This window comes from Theropithecus gelada, chromosome 6 (genome assembly GCF_003255815.1).
Source record: "Theropithecus gelada isolate Dixy chromosome 6, Tgel_1.0, whole genome shotgun sequence".
NCBI classification, from domain to species: Eukaryota; Metazoa; Chordata; class Mammalia; order Primates; family Cercopithecidae; genus Theropithecus; species Theropithecus gelada.
Window position 1 is genome coordinate 39183184 of NC_037673.1, and position 21058 is coordinate 39204241.

Below are 21058 nucleotides of genomic sequence, written 5' to 3' on the forward strand. Positions count from 1 at the left end.
TACAAATGATAAAATCCTATTTTGTATTTTTGCTGTGCAGAACATTCTTTCACTGCAGGTGAATGGATTATTTTTAAGAATTTGAGATCTTTGGCCGGGCGCGGTGGCTCACGCCTGTAATCCCAGCACTTTGGGAGGCCAAGGTGGGCGGATCATGAGGTCAGGAGATTGAGACGATCCTGGCTAACACGGTGAAACCCCGTCTCTATTAAAAATACAAAAAAATTAGCCGGGCGTGGTGACGGGCGCCTGTAGTCCCAGCTACTCCGGAGGCTGAGGCAGGAGAACGGTGTGAACCCGGGAGGCAGAGCTTGTAGTGAGCCGAGATCGCGCCACTGCACTCCAGCCTAGATGACAGAGCGAGACTCCATCTCAAAATAAATAAATAATAAAAACAAATAAAAGAAAGAATTTGAGATCTTGATATTGGTTAACTTGTGTTACTACAACCTTACATTTTATCAGAGCGAAACATAAATCTCAAATGTGTTTTGTCTTGCACAATATGTTTTGTTGAGTAGGCTGAATTTTTAATTTTCTCCATTGCTTTCATCAAACACAAGTAAACTGATGAGTTTAAATTATATAAATCCAACAAGGATATAAAGCACTAGATTAATTCAAGGCGAAGGAGATGAGGTTGAAGAAGATACAATTCAGACTATAAAAAATTATTTTAGTTCTGGGGCAGACTTTTGAACTACATTGTTTCTTCTCAGTTAAATTTTCTTATGTTTGTGGAAACTTTTGATAAAAGATTTTTCTTCTTTCAGTGATAAGCCAACTTCCACCAATGGAATTTCTTCTCTGTAAAAAATCTCTCAGCAATATATGGAAACTCACCTGAAAGGGCAGATCTGAAGACATAAAGCTGATTTAATTCCTGATGTCAGTTGCAAATAATTGAGCGGCATTCCTGCTAGTGCTTGTCACTGACAAATATAATTTAACCAACAATTCTTAGTGAAAGGGTAACATTTGCTATAAGAAGTCCAGGAAACCCGCTCACTATGGCAGGGGCAAAGCTTCATGTCCCATTTTAACTGCATGTTGCATTTTGTTAACCAGGCCCTGCATCTCATGACGTTTGTGATGAAACTAAGGCATTTCAGCTACTCCCATAGCCACAGCCCTGGAGCAATTTATGATTTTGGTGAAGTGCTCTCAGTTTTGGTGAACACTGTTAGAATAAAATATCGTCTGAGGAAGAGTGGCTGCTAGGGGAAAAAGTCAACTAGAAATGATCTCCTAGGTCTAATAACAATCATTATGGAATACTAGAAAGAGCATAGTGCCAGGATTTTGACACATTTAAGTTTTATTCCTGTCTACATCATTCAGTAGCTCTTTGTACTAGAATGTGATTTCAAAATTTTCTGAACCTCAGTTTTCTTCTCTGCAAAAATGGAAAAGCTGATAGTAACCTCAAAGGGCTACTGGGAAAAATGAAATGAGATGCATGGAACTAGCAGTCTCACTGCCTCACACATAGTAGGTGCCCAATAAGAGTTCTACTTCTCTTCTTCTCTTTCCTGCTCCGCCCAAATCACCATCCTCTCAACATTCTTACAGACCAGGTATCTGTAGACTGCTGGTTGGTTTATATGACAGTTATTCCTAATCTCCTATCTGAATGTCTTCTGATCTCCATGCTGAAAAAGCTATAAATTGCTTTTCAAGCTTCCCTAGCATCTCGTGATGGAGGACATATTAGGTTGGTGCAAAAGTAATGGCATTGTGTTGCCATTAAAAGTAATGGCAAAACTACTTTTAATGGCAAAAACTGCCATTACTTTTGCACTAACCTAATACTTCTGGCCAATAGAACAAAAAAGAAAGTCTCCTGAGAGTGTTCAAAGAATGTTTTTGCTTTACTGATAAACAGACAGAGCCAACTGGAAACACTCTATTTTCTTCCTACATTGAATTCCTGGGCCTATGATAACAAGTTACAGCAGCCACAAGAAATTAATACAGTTACCGATTGAAAGGCCTTATTGATACAGAAGGGGGACAGGGAACTTCTGGGTAGACGAGGGCAGGGTTTCTGGTGAGGGCTCCACCCTCGGGCCTGTGCTCACGGACCTAAGTGAGAACAGGCACTCCTGTTTTCATGTCCAAATGTTGCATTTGCCAACACCACTCTGGTCCACCATGCCCCCGTCCTGTGCCCATATAAGCCTGAGACCTTAGTGGGCACAGACACAAGCAGCTGAATGTCAAGAGGAGCAGAGGAACACACCCACAAACACCCACAGACACTGGCAGACCAGTGACAGTGAAACAACCCAGACATCAAGGAGAGTTTGACTGGGGGTGGTCAGAGGAGAGTCTGGCCACTGGGTGGTCCAACTCCAGGGGAAGACCACCTTTCCACTCCATTCCCACTTCTGGCTCCCCATCCATCTGGCTGAGACTCACCTCCATTACTCAGTAAAACCTTGCACTATCCTCCAAGCTCACGTGTGATCTGATTTTTCTGGTACACTGGGCAAGAACTCGGGATACAGAAAGCTGTCACACCGGCCCTCTGCCTTTGCAATAAGGAAGAAGGTCTAATTGAGCTGATTAACACAAGTCATCTGCAGATGGCAAAGCTGAAAGGGTGCCCTGTTAACACATACTAACTTGGGCTTTGAGAGTCATACACATCCACCCCTAGACACTGCCATGGGGCCAGAGCCCAAAAAACACTCCACAGGGCCTCTGTACCTGCCTGTCTGCATGCTCCCCCTTGGGGTTTGAGCAGTGGGGCTACTGAAGGAGCAAACCACACTCCTGTTGAACATCCAGTGAGAGGGATAAGGGAACTCTCCCATTTCGTTACGACTTTATTTTAGGATATGAGTAATAATGATCACTGATATTTATTGAATGCTGTCTGTGGACAGGCAAGCACACCAACCACTGTGTGGATGATCTCATTTAATCCCCACAACAACATAGGAGCAGACACTCCTATTACCTCCATTTCATAGCAAGGAGAGCTGCTCCAAGGAAGACCAGGAAACCTACCCACACAGTGAAGCAGCACTTTTGAAAGAATTTGAATTGGGCCACCTGATTCCTTAGCCGTTATAGCTTTGCTATGAAAGAAATAAGAGATTTGCTGTATAAATTCCCAGTTACAACTCTAAGTTGAGTTATTAAGTAAAACAATTGTGTAGTGTTGACATCTGTAACTGGGGACAGCTAGGTCCCTTTAACTGCCCCAAGATTACTCCTTCATAGATTAAAAAATGAGTAACTAATATGTGGCAGATGCTGAGTTGAGCCCCAAGTATGTGAATATAACTAAGACCCACAGCCTTGCCTCACCAGGCTTACCATCCATACCAGAAACAGTCCCTCTAGTCACCGTGTCTCATCATTCCTTCACAATGCCATCCTGTATGGCAACCTTAGCCATTATATCCAAAATTCTATATCAAAATAGAACTCCTTACAGATTTCATAAAACCAAATCTAATTCGATTTTTTTAACTTGGAATTATTTACATTCTTACTTTTCTCCACATACCTATTTAATGGAAAAGAAATAGAAAAATTTAAATCATTCTTTTCAGTAACCTCCACAACAGGGTTACTAATTACCTCCTATCGCTGCTGAACATTTCATTGACTAGTCTTTCGAATTGGCATCTCAGTGTTCTTCATGTGATAGTTTCATAGGTTCTAATGATAAAACATGTGTTTTGGGAGCACAAAAACCAGTTACTATAAGGCTAAGATTTCCTTACACCTATTATTTCTTATTTTTAATTAGCCTATGTGTTTCCTCTTCTGTCTAAAAAGTGAATAACTGAAGAATTCGATTACCTACTCGCGTTCTACAGGAAGGTTATAGGATAGATTAAGTTATCAACATCTTAATTTGTGCTTTTATTTTTCTTCAGGCTTTTCCTTCTTTCCTGTCCGATCCAATAAGGTAGGATTTTATAGTTCCTTACCCTAGGGAAAATAGAAATATTTTCATGACCACAGTTCTTCCTACGTTTGCAAAAGGCTAAACTACTTGTCTATGAAGCCAGGTTAGATCGCCAGCATGAAACTTCCTAGTAAGAATGAAAAAGGAACTGATATTGGCAGGTATTTAATCGTTAGCATAGATGTTAGCATATTTGCAGTAAAAGAGTATTTATATCATGTGTTCGAACAGACAATTATTAAGACAAAAATTTTTATTTACAGCTGGGTCAAAGGTTTCTTCTTAAATGATAATGCTGCCAATACTTCATGAAAATAGAGATAATAAAACTGGAAACTCTTCACAAACATTCATTTGGAGCCCTATAGCTTAATTATTTTAGCTTTTTACTTTTATGAATTTAAGTTCACTGTTTTTTTCCTTTTTTTAAGTTATAAAATGATTTTTTAAAATTATGGGATAAAGGGTGTTACTTTGTCTAAAATTCTTATTTGTTTAAGTGAACAAATAACTAGTCATTGGCCTATTAAAAAAAAAAAAAAACTTTTCCAAAATGTTGCTTAGGAAACAAGTCTGGATTTAATTTTTGAGAAATGCACACACAAATTGAAAAAAAATGGAAATTCTATCTTCTTCACTCTTTTGTGCACTTTTAAAAACTGCTGACACTACTTTAAAAAAATCAACCACTGAAAAGTGTTTCTTAACCTACACTCACAATCTATGAGACTATGTTAATAATCTTGAAAATCTCTCTATAAAATTTCCATATTCATTGTTTGTGGTGGACCTACGTAATTCTGTTTCCTTAAGCCTCGAAAAGCAAAGATGCTTTTAAAATGGGTTAAACTAAAAATAGCTTGAATTCTGAATGATTAAACTTGAAAGATTCCAGATCTTTGTGTCATATTGACATTCTCTTTTGTTGAACTACCTCAAATACCACAAAATAGCCATTTAATAAAGGAAAGCCAAATATATTTATTAGAACTCACTGCAGTGAGATAGAACACCACCTTGCCAGGGTATCAGCTGTACCTCCCAAGGGAGAGTACATGTTCACAGGACGTTGGGGTCTAAGGTATTTCATGATGGAAGGAGGATAGAGATTGGGGAAAATTCGTGATATCGTAGTTTAGTATTGGTGGATGGAGTAAGGTGAGTATCTTATGGGAAGAATTGATTAAATATTATTTGACAGGTGAGCTCTTTGTCCAAGTAATCAAACTGCTGTCTCAGATAAATTGATTTGCATGAATATCTTGAAGCAAACAATATTTAGTGGTTTATAGTCTTTATCTTTCCTGGGTAAAATTTTCATGAAAGAACTAAATCATGTTAATACAGGTTATTTCAGTTTGCATTTTTTGTTTTGACATACATCTAGTTTACTCTTTTTACAGAGATTCAGAATTGTGAGTCCAAACTGCTACCACAGTATAGGTAAGCCTATGAGCTTTGGGAAAATTTGTATTGTTAGATATAGTCTACTGTGTTCAGCAAAAAGAGTTGTGGAAGGGTTGCAGTTAGTAGAAGATGGGAAAGATGGAAAAAAGATATACCATTAAATTTGTGGTGGTGAACTCTTGGCTGTATTTGAGGTGGAATGATTTTTACCACTCAGAATCATCTTTAGAATATGATATACCAGGACTATTACTTTCAGGTCCACATTTTACAGAGTGCTGTCCTGATGTGGGACCAGAGGGCTTACTCTGAGAAGGAAGCAAAATTTGCTAGCAAAATACTCAATGCTTAGAAGGAATGTTAATGACAAAACCTTTGTGTAGGCAAGAGGCAAGGTAGTTGTGACCATATATATCTGCATGACAAGAATGATGTCTACGTTTATTTATTTTCAATTAATAAATCATTTTGGCTGCTAACCAACAAAGCATGCCAGTTTCCAGTTTTTCCTCAGTTATAGACTTTGCTTTAATTATTTTATGTTAGCTAATGATTCTACTATCAGGTTTGGTGTATTTTGGATGGTGAGATCAATTCTGTACAGACTGTAAGAGGTAAGTCTTTGTCCAAATTCGTAATTATATTTCTAATTGCCTGTGTACAAATATTTGTAGTTGTTCTGTGACTTTACTAGCTTAAATTCTACTATTGATTCTAGTTAATTACTTGGGTCTTCTTCCAGGCTGCTAGTTTGGCCATTCTTTGATATTCTGAAATAAGCATAAAGGGAAGTGGGCTCCATTTTCCCTGCTAAGCTGAGAGATGTGCCTCAGCGGTAGTAAGTTAGAAGTGACCAGCAAGAGTAAAACAGCCAATCAATAGCTGCTTATTGACAGTGTGACCTCAGGCAGGTCACTTAAACCAACTGAATCTTTTCATCTGTATATGAAGAAAACATAATGCTCATCTCTTAATGTTGTTATGAGAATTAAATGGAGAAAATATACATCGAGCATCGAGCAGAATGCTTGATACATAATCATTAATGATTGCTGCTATTGTATTTATTAAAGATTTTTCATAAATATGCTACATATTTGCTATATATAAAAATACATGGCATAGAGCAAAATAATTGGTATTTTATCTCTATATTCTCCAAATGGAGAGTTAGATGAATTAGTATCATCTGTACTAGGAAATCATGGGGGGGAAATATCAATAACAGAATGATTGGTATGTGGTATCTCTTTATAGTTACAGGTATTTTGAATACCTACAACATATGCCTTGGTAATTTTTTGCTGCTATCGTTTTTGTGATTGTTATTTCCATCTTACAGCTTTATTTTCTTCCTGACTACTGGTGGTATTCTAAGTATGTTAGCAAATGTGTTCTTCTTGTGGAGCATTCATTTTCAACCAGAAAGCTAATAGAAGTCGAAGTATTCACTAAGTATGTAAGGGTTTCTTTGAAGAATATTTGATCATAGTGATGATGTTTGAGTTTTGTTTGCTCAAGTCTTACCTAACAAAACCTGTTCCATTACCCCCTTATTGTTCAAGTGATAATATGTGGAAAATGGAGGAGAATAAATGGAAGAGTTTCAGCATTAGAAATAAAGTAGTCAAGTTGGGAGCCCATGAATCTGCTCTGTTAAGACTTGCCCTATAGAAAGTGATTTTTTCCTTACAACTTTGTTAAATCATCAAGTAGAAATGAAAAATTAAACAGATGTGAAACTGGAGTTCTTTAGAATGAAACACTACAAATGTTAAAGTGAATAATTTTTTGTAATAATCAAACTCTAAAGGTAGAACAAATGTTATTTTAAAATATCACAACTTTGAGTTTACTTTGATCATGTTAGGTTTCTTAAAACAACATGCTAAATGAATTTATTCTCAAAATTCTCAGTGCCACTTATTTTCCATTGTGTCCTACTTCCCACAAGTTTGAATGAACTAATACTACTTTGGTATTTTGGATCAGATTTTTGTTGTTTGGTGGAAGACTATCAAAGTAAAGAGAGAATTGTTTTTCTTTTCTTGTTAAGTATACAGCCAGTAAGAACAACAATATTTTCAAGTTAAAGAGCCATTGCAATCTAATTGAAAACTTCAGGCTAAATGCTGGAAACACTGTGTTTGACCATTCTAAAACAAAAATTGAAAACAGATTCTAGTTGACTTTAAAAAGTAATCTGGCAAATAATCAAGATAGATAATAAGCAGACACAGAAAAGACAATTAAGGAAGGAAATATTCTGAAATGAATAGAAAGAAGAAACAAGTTAAATAAATAAGGTTTAACAAATACATTCATTTGGCCAAAACATTAAAAAGATGTTCCTTTGTGTAGAGTAACTTGCTTTTCTAAAGATAACATTGAAGGAATGTTTGCAGCAAACTCTGATGTCTCTGGATTTTGCCCAGATCTAAATAAGTATTAACACCAACCATGCAAATATCTGCTGTGAACTCAAATGATCTCTTAGATCTGTTGCATCTTTCCTCCTATTCTTTGAGGACCAGAACACAAATAAAAGATGTGTACTTTGAAACCAACAGATTGCTTGAAACTCACAGAATTGAATTGGCAACTTCTGTAAGATTTGTGCTACTGATGGAATATTGGTAGAACATATGTTTTCAGTTATTTTCTCAGTTTGGGAATTAATTTAGGTGACAGTTCATACTCTTTTGGTTGTTGTTCATTGGTAAAACTGTATATATATTATATATTTTTAAAATATACATTCAAATTATATATAATGTTTATATATAATACATATGATTCCAGATGTATATATGATTTTAAATAGAATTACTGAGATTGAATATTGAATCCTGGCTCTATCACTTTCTAACTGTATGCTCTTGGGTAAATTATTTAACTTCTGTAAACCTGATATAATCCTTATAAAATGAGGATAATTGTATAATCGACTCTATAATATTGTTGTGAGAATTAAATGAGAATATGCAAAGCTCCTAGTATGCTGAGTGGCACATAAGTATATTGCATGTGCCAGTCACTGTGCTAAAAGCTTTATATAGATTCTCATCTAATAAAATATATCATTTTACATGTATTATGTGTGTAAAAAGCTTTACATACTTTTTTTTTTTTTTTGAGACAGAGTCCCACTCTTGTCACCCAGACTGGAGTGCAATGACACAATCTCAGCTCACTGCAACCTCTGCCTCCTGGGTTCAAGCGATTCTCCTGCCTCAGCCTCCTGAGTAGCTGGGATTACAGGTGCCCACCACCATGCCTGGCTAATTTTTGTATTTTTAGTAGAGATGGGGTTTCACCATGTTGGTCAGACTGGTCTTGAACTGACCTCAGGTGATCTTCCCACCTTGGCCTTCCAAAGCATACATTCTTACCCAATATAAAACAGTATTTAATATCCACATACACATGGAAGGAAGGAAGGAAGGAAGGAAGGAAGGAAGGAAGGAAGGAAGGAAGGAAGGAAGGAAGGAAAGAGAGAGAGAGGAAAGATGTCTGTTTTTTTGAGTAAAATGATCTATGAATCTTACTCAGGCAAATACTATCATATCCTACATTTGATGTTAGTACCGTGAACGCCATGTTCTAAGCAACTGAACTAATAAACTCTGACTTGAGACTAGTCATCTTTGAACCATGGTATGCAGCCTTTCATGTACAGGACACGGTAAAATTTGTTAACCCTGGCATGCAGGGTGGTGTTGGGGAGCAGCTACCTGCCATAGTAGTCATAGACAGCTGGCAACAGTGGCTTGGGAAAGTCATGGAGAATAGTTCTTTTATTAAATGACAAATGGATCAAGGTAAGTAATAATCACCCAGATGCCACTCTTGGTCCATGTACCAAGAGTCCATAAACCACCTGTGTTCTCCAGCAAAAATGGTAGGGTCCAGGAGAGGCAATTGCCCATCCATGCAAAAGGGGAACTGCTTCATTTTTGGTATGCCTTGGAATGTGTTTCATAGGCTTTGGATCATTGAAAAGTCTCCATAAATCCTTAGCAAATTGAACTAATTTGAAATTGCAATTGATTCCTAGTTGTTGTTTTTTTCCTTATTTTATTTTACTTTAAGTTCTGGGGTACATGTGCAGGCGGTGCAGGTTTGTTACATAGGTAAATGTGTGCCATGGTGGTTTGCTGCACCTGTCAACCCATCACCTAGGTATTAAGCTCAGCATGTATTAGCTATTTATTCTGATGCTCTCCCTCTCCTAGTCTCCCCTCTGATAGGCCCCAGTGTATGTTGTTCCCCTCCCCATGTCCACGTGTTCTCATTGTTCAGCTTCCACTTATAAGTGAGAACATGTGGTATTTGGTTTTCTGTTCCTGCATTAGTTTGCTGAGGATAACAGCTTCCAGATTCATCTATGTCCCTGCAAAGGACATGATCTTGTTCCTTTTTATGGCTGCATAGTATTCCATAGTGTATATGTACCATTTTTTTTTTTTTATCCAGTCTATCACTGATGGGCATTTGAGTTGATTCCATGTCTTTTTCATTGTGAATAATACTGCACTGAACATATGCATGCTTGTATCTTTATAATAGAATGATTTATATTCCTTTGGGTATATAATAGAATTACTGGGTCAGATGGTATTTTTGGTTCTAGGTCTTTGAGGAATCACCACACTGTCTTCTACAACGGTTGAACTAATTTACATTCCCACCCACAGTGTACAAGCACTCCTATTTCTCCACAGCCTCATCAGCATCTGATGATGACTTTGTTTCTTGACTTTTTAATAATCTGTTGTTTCTTGACTTTTTAATAATCGCTATTCTGACTGACATGAGATGGTATTTCATTGTGGTTTTGATTTGCATTTCTCTAATGGTCAGTGATGTTGAACTTTTTTTCATATGTTTGTTGGCTGCATAAATGTCTTCTTTTGAAAAGTGTCTGTTCATGTCCTTTGCCCACATTTTAATTGGGTTGTTTATTTTTTTGTTGTAAATTTGTTTAAGTTCTTTGTAGATTCTGGATATTGGATCTTTGTCAGATGGATACATTTCAAAAATTTTCTCCCATTCTGCAGGTGGATCTGCTCACTCTGATGATAGTTTCTTTTGCTGTGCAGAAGTGCTTTAATTAGATCTCATTTGTCATGTTTTGCTTTTGTTCCAATTGCTTTTGATGTTTTCATCATGAAATCTTTACCTGTGCCTGTGTCCTGAATGATATTGCCTAGATTTTCTTACAAGGATTATATAGTTTTTAATTTTACATTTAAGTTTTTAATCCATCTTCAGTTACTTTTTTATGAAGTGTAAGGAAGGAGTCCGGTTTCAATTTTCTGCATACAGCTAGCCAGTTCTCCCAGCACCATTTATTAAATAGAAAATCCTTTCCCCATTGCTTGTTTTTGTCAGATTTGTCGAAGATTAGATGGTTGTAGATGTGCAGTCATATTTCTAGGTTCTCTATTCTGCTCCATTGATCTATGTGTCTGTTTTGGTACCAGCACCATGCTGTTTTGGTTCCTGTAGCCTTGTAGTATAGTTTAAAGTCAGGTAGCATGATACTTCCAGCTTTGTTCTTTTTGCTTAGGCCTGTCTTGGCTATACCAGCTCTTTTTTGGTATCATATGCATTTTAAAGTAGTCTTTTCTAATTCTGTAAGAATGTCAATGGTAGTTTAATGGGAATAGCATTGAATTTATAAATTACTTTGGGCAGTATGGCCATTTTCATGACATTGGTTCTTCCTATCCATTAGCATGGAATGTTTTTCCATTTGCTTCTGTCTTCTTTGTTTCCTTGAGTAGTGGATTGTAGTTCTTGTTGAAGAGGACCTTCAATTCATATGTTAGCTGTATTTTCAGGTATTTTATTCTTTTTGTAACCATTGCAAATGGGAGTTCATTCATGATTTGGCTCTCTGTTTGTCTATTGTTGATGTATAGGAATGCTTGTGATTTTTGTACATTGATTTTGTATTCTGAGACTTGAAGTAGCTCATCAGCTTAAGAAGCTTTTGGGCTGAGATGGTGGGGTTTTCTAGGTATAGGATCATGTGATCTGTAAACAAAGACCACTTGACTTCTTCTCTTTTTATTTGAATACCCTTTATTTTTTTTTCCTTACCTGATTGCCCTGGTCAGAACTTCCAATACTATGTTGAATAGGAATGTTGAGAGAGGGCAACCTTGCCTTGTGCTGGCTTTCAAGGGGAATGAGCCCAGTCTTTGCCCATTCAGTATGATATTGACTGTGGGTTTGTCATAACTGGCTCTTATTATTTTGAGGTATGTTCCATCAATACCTAGCTTATTGAGAGTTTTTAACATGAAGGGATGTTGAATTTTATCGACAGCTTTTTCTTCATCTATTGAGAACATCATGTAGTTTCTGTCTTTAGTTTTATTTATGTGATGAATCACATTTATTGATTTGCTTATGTTGAACCAGCCTTGCATCCCAGGGATGAAGCCAACTTGATCATGGTGGATAAGCTCTTTGATGTGCTGCTAGATTCAGTTTGCCAGTATTTTATTGAGGATCTTTGCATTGATGTTCATCAGGGTTATTGGTCTGAAGTTTTCTTTTTCTGTCGTATTTCTGCCAGGATTTGGTATCAGAAAGATGCTGGCCTCATAAAATAAGTTAGGGAAGAGTCCCTCCTTTTCAATTGTTTGGAATAGTTTTAGAAGAAATGGTACAGCTCCTCTTTGTACCTCTGGTAGAATTCAGCTGTAAATCCATCTGGTCCTAGGCTTTTTTTTTGGTTGGTAGGTTATTTTTTTTACTGCTTCAATTTCAGAACTTGTTGTTGGGCTATTCAGGGATTCAACTTCTTCCTGGGTCAGTCTTGGGACTGAACCCTTGGGAGGGTGTATGTGCCCAGGAATGTATTCACTTTTTCTAGATTTTCTAGTTTATGTGCATAAAGGTGTTTATAGTATTCTCATTTGGTTGTTTGTATTTCTGTGGGGTCATTGATGATACACCCTTTATCATTTTTTATTGTGTCTATTTGATTCTTCTGTTTTTTCTTCTCTATTAGTGTAGCTAGCAGTCTGTCTATTTTATTAATTTTTTTTTAAACCACCTCCTGGATTCATTGATTTTTTGAAGGGATTTTTGTGTCTCTATCTCCCTCAGTTCTGCTCTGATCTTGGTTATTTCTTGCCTTCTGCTAGCTTTAGGTTTTGCTTGTTCTTGGTTTTCTAGTTCTTTTAGTTGTGATGTTAGGGTGTTGATTTCAGATCGTTCTAGCTTTTTAATGTGGGCATTTAGTGCTGTACATTTCCCTTATAACAGCACTTTAGCTGTATCCCAGAGATTCTGGTACATTGTCTCTTTTTTCCCATTGGTCTTGAAGAACTTCTTGATTTCTGCCTTAATTTCATTATTTATTCAGGATTAATTCAGGAGCAGGTTGTTCAATTTTCATGTAGTTATGTGGTTTTGAGTAAGTTTCTTAATCTTGAGTTCTAATTTGATTGTGCTGTGGTCTGAGAAACTGTTTTTTATGATTTTAGCTCTTTTGCATTTGCTGAAGAGTGTTTTGCTTCCAATTATGTGATTGATTTTAGAGTAAGTGTCATGTGGCACTGAGAAGAATGTATATTCTGTTGTTCTTGGGTGGAGAGCTCTGTAGATATTTATCAGGTCCACTTGATCCAGAGCTGAGTTCAAGTCCGGAATATCCTTCTCAATTTTCCATCTTGATGATCTGTGTAATATTGACAATGAGGTATTAAAATCTCCCACTACTATTGTGTCAGAGTCTAAGTCTCTTTGTGGGTCTCTAAGAACTTGTTTTATGAATCTGAGTTCTCCTGTATTGAGTGCATATATATTTAGGATAGTTAGCTCTTCCTGTTGAATTGAACCATTTACCCTTAGGTAATGCTCTTCTTTGTCTTTTTTGATGTTTGCTGGTTTAAAGTCTATTTCATCAGAAACTAGGATTGCAACCCCTGCTTTTTTCTGACTTCCATTTGCTTGGTAAATTTTCCTCCATCCCTTTATTTTGAGCCTATGTGTGTCCTTTCATGTGAGATGAGTATCTTGAATTCAGCACACTGATGGTTCTTGTCTTTTTATCCAGCTTGCCATTCTGTGTCTTTTAATTGGGGCATTTAGCCCATTTACATTTAAGGTTAATATTGTTATGTGTGAATTTGATCCTATTATCATGATGCTAGCTGGTTATTTTGCAGACTTGTTGATGTGGCTGCTTCATAGTGTCATTGGTCTTTGTACTTCAGTGTGTTTTTGTAGTGACTGGTGACAGTTTTTCCTTTCCATATTTAGTGCTTCTCTCAGGAGCTCTTGCAAAGCAGGCCCAGTGGTCAAGAATTCCCTCAGCATTTGCTTGTCTAAAATGATTTTATTTCTCTTTTGCTTAGTGTGGTTGGAATTCCGGGTTGGAAATTCTTTTATTTAAGAATGTTGTATATTATCCCCCAAGATAATGTATATTATCTTCTGGCTTGTGGGGTTTCTACTGATAGGTCTGTTGTTAGACTGATGGGCTTTCTTTCGTAGGTGACCTCGCCTTTGTCCCTGCTGCCCTTAACATTTTTCCTTCATTTTGACCTTGGAAAATCTGATGATGATGTGTCTTGGGGTTGATCTACTCATGGCATATCTTACTGGGGTTCTCTGGATTTCCTGAATTTGAATGTTGACCTGTCTTGTTAGGTTGGGAAGTTCTCCTGGATCATATCCTGAAATATGTTTTCCAGCTTGGTTCTTTTCTCCCCATCTCTTTTAAGTTCCTCAGTCAGTCATAGGTTCAATCTTTTTACATAATCTCACAGTTCTCGGAGGTTTTGTTCATTCCTTTTTATTCTTGTTTCGCTAATCTTCTCTGCCTGTCTTGTTCCAACAAGGTAGTCTTCAAGCTTTGAAATTCTTTCCTCCACTTGGTCTATTTGGCTATTGATACTTGTGGTTGCATTGTGAAGTTCTCGTGTTGTGTTTTTTAGGTCTATCATGTCATTTATGTCCCTCTCAAAACTGGTAATTCTGATTAACACTTCCTGTAATGTTTTATCATAGTTTTTAGCTTCTTTGCACTGGATTAGATCATGCTCCTTTAGTTCAATGAAGTTCATTTTTACCCATATTCTGAAGCGTACTTCTGTCAGCTCATCCATCTCATCCACTGCTCAGTTCTGTGCCCTTGCAGGAGAGTTGTTGTGACCATTTGGAAGAGAAGATGCACTCTGGCTTTTTGAGTTTTCCACGTTTTCTCAGTGATTCTTTCTCATTTTTGTGGCTTTATCTAGCTTTGATCTTTGAGGCTGCTGACCTTTGGATGGGGTTTTTGTGGGGTCTTTTTTTGTTGATGCTGTTGTTGCTTTCTGTTTGTTTGTTTTTTTTAGTAGTCAGACCCCTCTCCCATAGGGCTGTGCAATTTGCTTAGGATCCACTCCAGAATCAATTCATCTGGGTCCCTCCCCAACTGGAGGTATCACCAGTGGAGGCTGCTGAACAGCAAAGATGGCTGCCTGCTCCTTCCTCTGGGAGTTCCTTCCCAGAGAGGCTGATGCCAATGGAACACTTCTGTATAGGGTTTCTGGTGATCCCCGCATATGGTGTCTGGTGATCCCTCTTGAGGGAGGGTCTCACCCAGTCAGGAGGCACAGGATCAGAGACCCGTTTAACAAAGCACTCTGATTGTGCCTTGGTGGAGGGAGTGTGCTGTGCTGGGGGATATCCCAGTAGTCTGGACGCCCAGATTTCTCAAAGCCAGCAGGGGACAGACTAAGTCGGCTGATCTGTGCAGAACATGGCTGCCCCTCCCCCCAGGGGCTCCATCCCAGTGAAATCAGAGTTCAGTCCACAAACCCCTGGCTGGAGTTGCAGAAATTCCTGCAGGGAGGCTCCACCTAGTGAGGAGGGATGGGTCAGGGTCCAGGCTAAAAAGGCAGTCTGGCTATTATCTGCCACAGCCACTGTGCTGCGCTCTGGGGAATTCCTCCTGCGTCCAACTCTCCCCTGCACCAGCAGACTGGAGCTGCAGTGGTGGCAGCCGCCTCTCCCCCCAGGAACTTGGTAGTCTTAGGCAGTCTCCAGCCGAGTGGCTGCTAGGAATCTACACAGCTCTGTGCTTGGGATCCAAGGCCCTGGTGGCATGGGCTCTCTGATAAACAGGTTGCACAGATCCGTGGGAAATGCGTGATTTCCTGGGCAAGGTAGCACAATCACTCACCACCTCCCTTGGCTGGGGTGGGAGCTCCTCTTGCCACGTGCGGCTCCCAGGTGGGCCATTGCTCCACCCCAATTTTCCTCTCTCTCCATGGGTTGCGCCAACTGCCTAGTGAGTCCCAGTCCCAGTGAGATAAGTTGTTGGTGTAGATTCACTCGCCATTTTTGTTCTCAGTGGGAGACTCTGACCGTAGCTGTTTCTAGTCAGCCATTTTGGCCCCTCCTGGGTTCCTAGTTTTGAACGAACTTGTTAGAGTTAGAAATCATAGTAAGCTAAGTAGTTTACATAAATGTGACTGCAGATAAAATTTTAATTTCAGATTTTCGATGCTAGCAGCATTCTCACAGTGACCAAGAATAATAATATTTGCTAATGGAGTCATATTACTCAGGGTCAATATAAATTATATTTAGAGAGTAGACTTTGGTACAAGAAAACACAACCTCTTACTGAGCTTGTAGTGTGTGCTAGACGCTGTGCTGAGCGCTTTCCTGTGTTCTGTTACTTAACCCTGTGGAGTAAGCACTACTAATACCCTTGCTTGCACATGAAGAGTGGTGGCTCTGAGAAGCACACAACTAGTAAGTGACAAAGCAAGGGGTCAAAGGTCAGTAGGACGTCAGAACTCTTGTTTTTAATCATGACTCAGTCTTGCCTCTCTAGTTACTTGGGCAATAAACTTTTAGAAATGAAATATGTACAAATTAAATAATGTAATGCAAAAACTGAAGTCGTCTTGCAGTTACCTATTGTTACCCCTAGGTGACACTTTTGCATTTAAAAGGTAAACTACAAATGGCAACTGAGAATTAGATTACTTTGGAAGTAAAATATTTAAAAAAAAAATGTATATATATACACACACAAATGTATATGCTCATGGCTGTGTGAATTTCGAGTAATGATAACAATTGCCCTCAGAAGGTACTTTCTCTTAACTTTCCTATATGTGTTAAAACAAAATTGCAAAAGTTTATGTAAAGTGTTTCTTATGGAACATCTGCATCAGAAAAGCTGGGTGTTTAAAATGCAGATTTCTGCTTGGGCTTTACCTCAAACTGAAAGAATCAAAATTTGTGGAGGGAAGGTCCAATAATTTGTATTTTTGAACAAGGACCAAGTGATTCTTCTACATAATAAAATTTAAGAACCATTGCTTAACTGCGTAATATCTAAATCTTCCTGCCCATTAGAGTCAGTTGGGGGACATTTAACAAAATACAATTACCTCATCCCTATTCAGAAAAATCTCACAATTTCTAAGGGCACAGCCCAGGTCTCAGGTATTTTTGTTAAAAAATGCCCTGATTCCAATGTATAACCAGGATTGCACAGTGGAGAAGCAGGCACGGTGATATTCAATCGTGACCATTTCCTTCAGTTTGCTAGAACTGGAGCCACTGCTGACACAATTTTATCTGATTACACTACTGCATTTGCTGCTTTCACTTAAAGCTATATCTATATACATCCATACATAATATACCTTTTATGATACAGTCTTGTTTCATTACGTTATTCATGTCTATTGCAAAAAAATCCCATGCATAAATGGAAAGATGATAACAAAGGCTATTTCCCACAATCTAGAAAAAAATACTTGCAATTTGATGTCCTTTCTTCTAGTCCTTATTTTTTCTATTTGTTTTTACTTAAAAGATTTTGTGAAAATATTGGGATCATACCATGTAGACAACTTTATCTACTGCTATATAACATCTTTTATGAAAATTTCTTCTGATCGCTAAAAATTCTCTCGAAACAATTTGCACTGGCTGCCTACTCTTCCATTGAATGGATACACCGTAATAAAAGCATTCATTCTTTTTCACATGGTAAGTCGTTTCTTTATAATAGTTAAATGGCCAATATTATAGTAAATAGTAATTCAACAGCATTTTGTATATTCTATCTGGTTTATAATGTTTAATTTAATTAGTGATGTGCTAGTTTCTTAAGAAATAGCTTTATGCCTTAGGAGAGAGGTCAAGGAAAAGCTGCAGCTAGGTCATTTACTTTTTATTTTTTGTTTTTATTTTTTGAGACAGAGTCTCACTCTGTTGCCCAGGCTGGAGTGCAGCTGCACAATCTTGGCTCACTGCAATCTCCACCTCCCAGGTTCAAGTTTTCTCTGCCTCAACCTCCCGAGTGGCTGATATTACAGGCGCCCGCCACCACATCTGGCTGATTTTTTTTTTTTTTTTTTTTTTTTTAGAGATGGGGTTTCACCATCTTGGCCAGGCTTGTCTTGAACTCCTGACCTCGTGATTCACCTGCCTGGGCCTCCCAAAGTGCTGGCATTACAGGCGTGAGTCACCGCGCCCTGCCAGCTAGGTCATTTTAGTTGTATCCCTGGCTCTGAGTTAGCACTCAATGCACATGTTCTGCTGGTGGAATGTCCAGGGTACCATCTATGTTACTAACTAGCATCATCTTACCAATAAGGGACAACTTTCTCACAACCTCTGATTGAGTTTCTTCTTCTGTGCCCTTTGTATATAATTTTCATTGAATAATAATAAAAATAATAATGTAGTTGAGATAGAAAAATAGTTGACTACAAAATTTAACTACTGCTACAGAATGTTACCTGAATCCTAACCATAATAGTCATAATAGTTTTATGTATTCAGCATTTTTTTCTGCTTTTTTTTTTTTTTTTAGACAAGGTCTCACTCTGTCACCCAGACTGGATGTAGTGGTGCAATCTCGGCTCACCACAACCTCCGCCACCCAGGCTCGGGCAATTCTCCTGCCTCAGCCTCCTTAGTAGCTGGATTACAGGTGCACGCCACTACTGCCTGGCTAATTTTTGTATTTTTAGTAGAGATGGGATTTCACCATGTTGGTCAGGCTGGTCTTGAACTCCTGACCTCAAATGATCCACCTACCTTGGCCTCCCAAAGTGCTGGGATTATGGGCGTGAGCCACTGCACCAGCCTATCAGATCTTTAAACACCTCCAATGACGATCTTTCTTTATCATATTGTGGATACACATCTTTCCACACACATGTTGCAAATATTTCCCAGTCCATTATTTTTCTATTAACTTTGTTAATTTAAAAAAATTTTTGACCCAAAAGCTTTTCATTTTGACTCAGCAGATTCAATAATCTTTTTATTTTCAGCTTTTTCACTTGTCATGAGATAAAAGATTGCTTCCTATCTCATGATAACCTGTAGTTTCATCTATGATTCTTCTCCAATATTTTATTAGGAAATGTTTCAAACATGGAAAATATGAAGACATTTTACAATGTAAATCTATATCCCCACCATCTAGATTCTGCAGTAATATTATACCATACTGACTTTTAAAATGCATCTGTACATCTTTCCATCCCTTTATCCATCACATCAATCACTTTTATACATTTTGAAGTGGGCCATAGACATCAATTATGTCTCTCAACTACTTCAATGTGCATACCATATGTATTTGGTGTGTGTGTGTATATATACACAATTATATATACATATAAACACACAGAAAAAAATATTTATCTTTCTTTTTGCATATGGTTTTAGTTACTTAGGGCTGCTGAAACAAATGACCACAAACTGGGTGGTTTAAAGTAACACAATTCTGGAGGCAGGAGGCATGAAATCAGTTTCACTGGGCTGAATGTGTGGGCAGGTGGGCAAGGCTGGTTCCTGCTGGAGGTTCAGGGGAGAAGATGTTTCCACACCTTTTCCAGCTCTTGTAGGCTGCGTGCTTCCTTAGCCTGTGATCCTGTCCTCACAACACTCCGGTCTCTTCCTTCCATTGTCACATCTCCATCTCTTCTGTAGTCAAATCTCCCTCTGCTTCCCTCTTACAAGAACACCTGTGATTACACATAGGACATCCCTAGGTATTCCAAGATAATCTCCCCATCTCAAACTCTTTAACTTAATCACCTTGTGAAGTCCCTTTTGCAATATACAGTAACATTCTCAGGTTCCAAAGATTAGAACTTGGGCGTATTTAGAGATATTATTCATCTAGTCATACATACAAATACTTATCTCACTTTTTTTAACAGCACGAGGCAAAAAATCTAACTTAATTTTCCCAAATAATTGTGCAAATTATTAAAAATATAAATATAAATTATTTAACATTTAAGAACTTTCAAGTTTAAGATGTTACTTTTATCACATACTAAGTTCCATGCTTTTTCTCCGTGCACTGGACTCTTCTAAAGTCAACAATGACAAAATATTATAATGATTTGATTTATTGTATCTGATTCTGAATGTTTTGTTCAGCAAAGTTTCTCTAAATTTGGATAAAAGAAGTAATAAAATGGAAGAATATAACTTGGTTGTTGTAGAAAAATGACTCCCGAATTCCCATACACGAATTTATTCTCCGCTAGAATAGTTACATCAGAAAATTATTTTATGAGAATGAGCTATTTGAATTTATATGTGGAATGTAAGAATTAACAATAAGAAAGAGACAGAGAAATAACACCCACTGAACTCTGACAAATATTAAATGATAAGCCACTAAGAAAAATGACGAATCAGGATTAGAAAACAAGCCAGAAAAGGTAAAAAATATTTATGTCAAAGTCTTCGCGCCCATTTTAACAAGTGTCAGGCGCCAAAATTTGAGAATTATCTTTGAGAGTTATCTTTCTTTCAGTAAAGACAACACTGTCAGTTAAACATCATTTTTCCTTGTCTGTCTTCTAGATAGCTTATGGAATTAATAATATTCAACTATTGTAATTGAAACAAACGTTCGGCATTGTAGTGTAGTTGTGAACTTTTGATAAATGAACATATACTTTTGCCAAGGAAACACATTACTTGACACATTCTCCATGTTGAGCTTGTCAGGTCCATTTCTAGAGAGTGTGTTGCCCATTAACTGGTTACGTAAAGCACACTTTTTCATTTAAAAAGGAATAATGCATTTGTTCCTATGGCCACACCCTAAATAAAGGAGTTTCCATTTAAAGATTTCTTTGTAACTGCTAGTCTAAACTATGTCACTATTTCTTAATGTGCTTGTAAATTAATTTGAATAAATTCTCCACGTCTGTCTTTATAAGTGGGCATTATTTTTACAGCTGTTTTAGATTCACAGGAAAATTGAGCAGGAAGTACAGAGAGTTCTCATATACCCTCTGTCCTTCACCCCACCCCATACACAGCCTCTCAGAATATCAACACCCTGCACCAGAGTGGTACATTTGTCTTACTCTATGACTTACACTCTCACATCGTTATCACTCAAAGCCTGTAGTTTACATGAGAGTTCCCTCTTGGTATTGCACATGCTATGGGTTTTGACAAATGTATAAAAACATGTATCCACCATTGTAGTATCACACAGAAGAGCTTCACTGCCCTCAAAATCCTCTGCACCCTGTTGATTTATGCCTTCCTCCTCCTAACCTTTAGCAACCACGGATCTTTTTTCCCACCTCCACGGTTTTGTTTTTTCCAGAATGTCATATAGTTGGAATCACACAGTATGTAGCTTTTTCAGATTGGATTTTGTTCACTCAGTAATACACATTTGAGGTTCCTCCATGTCTT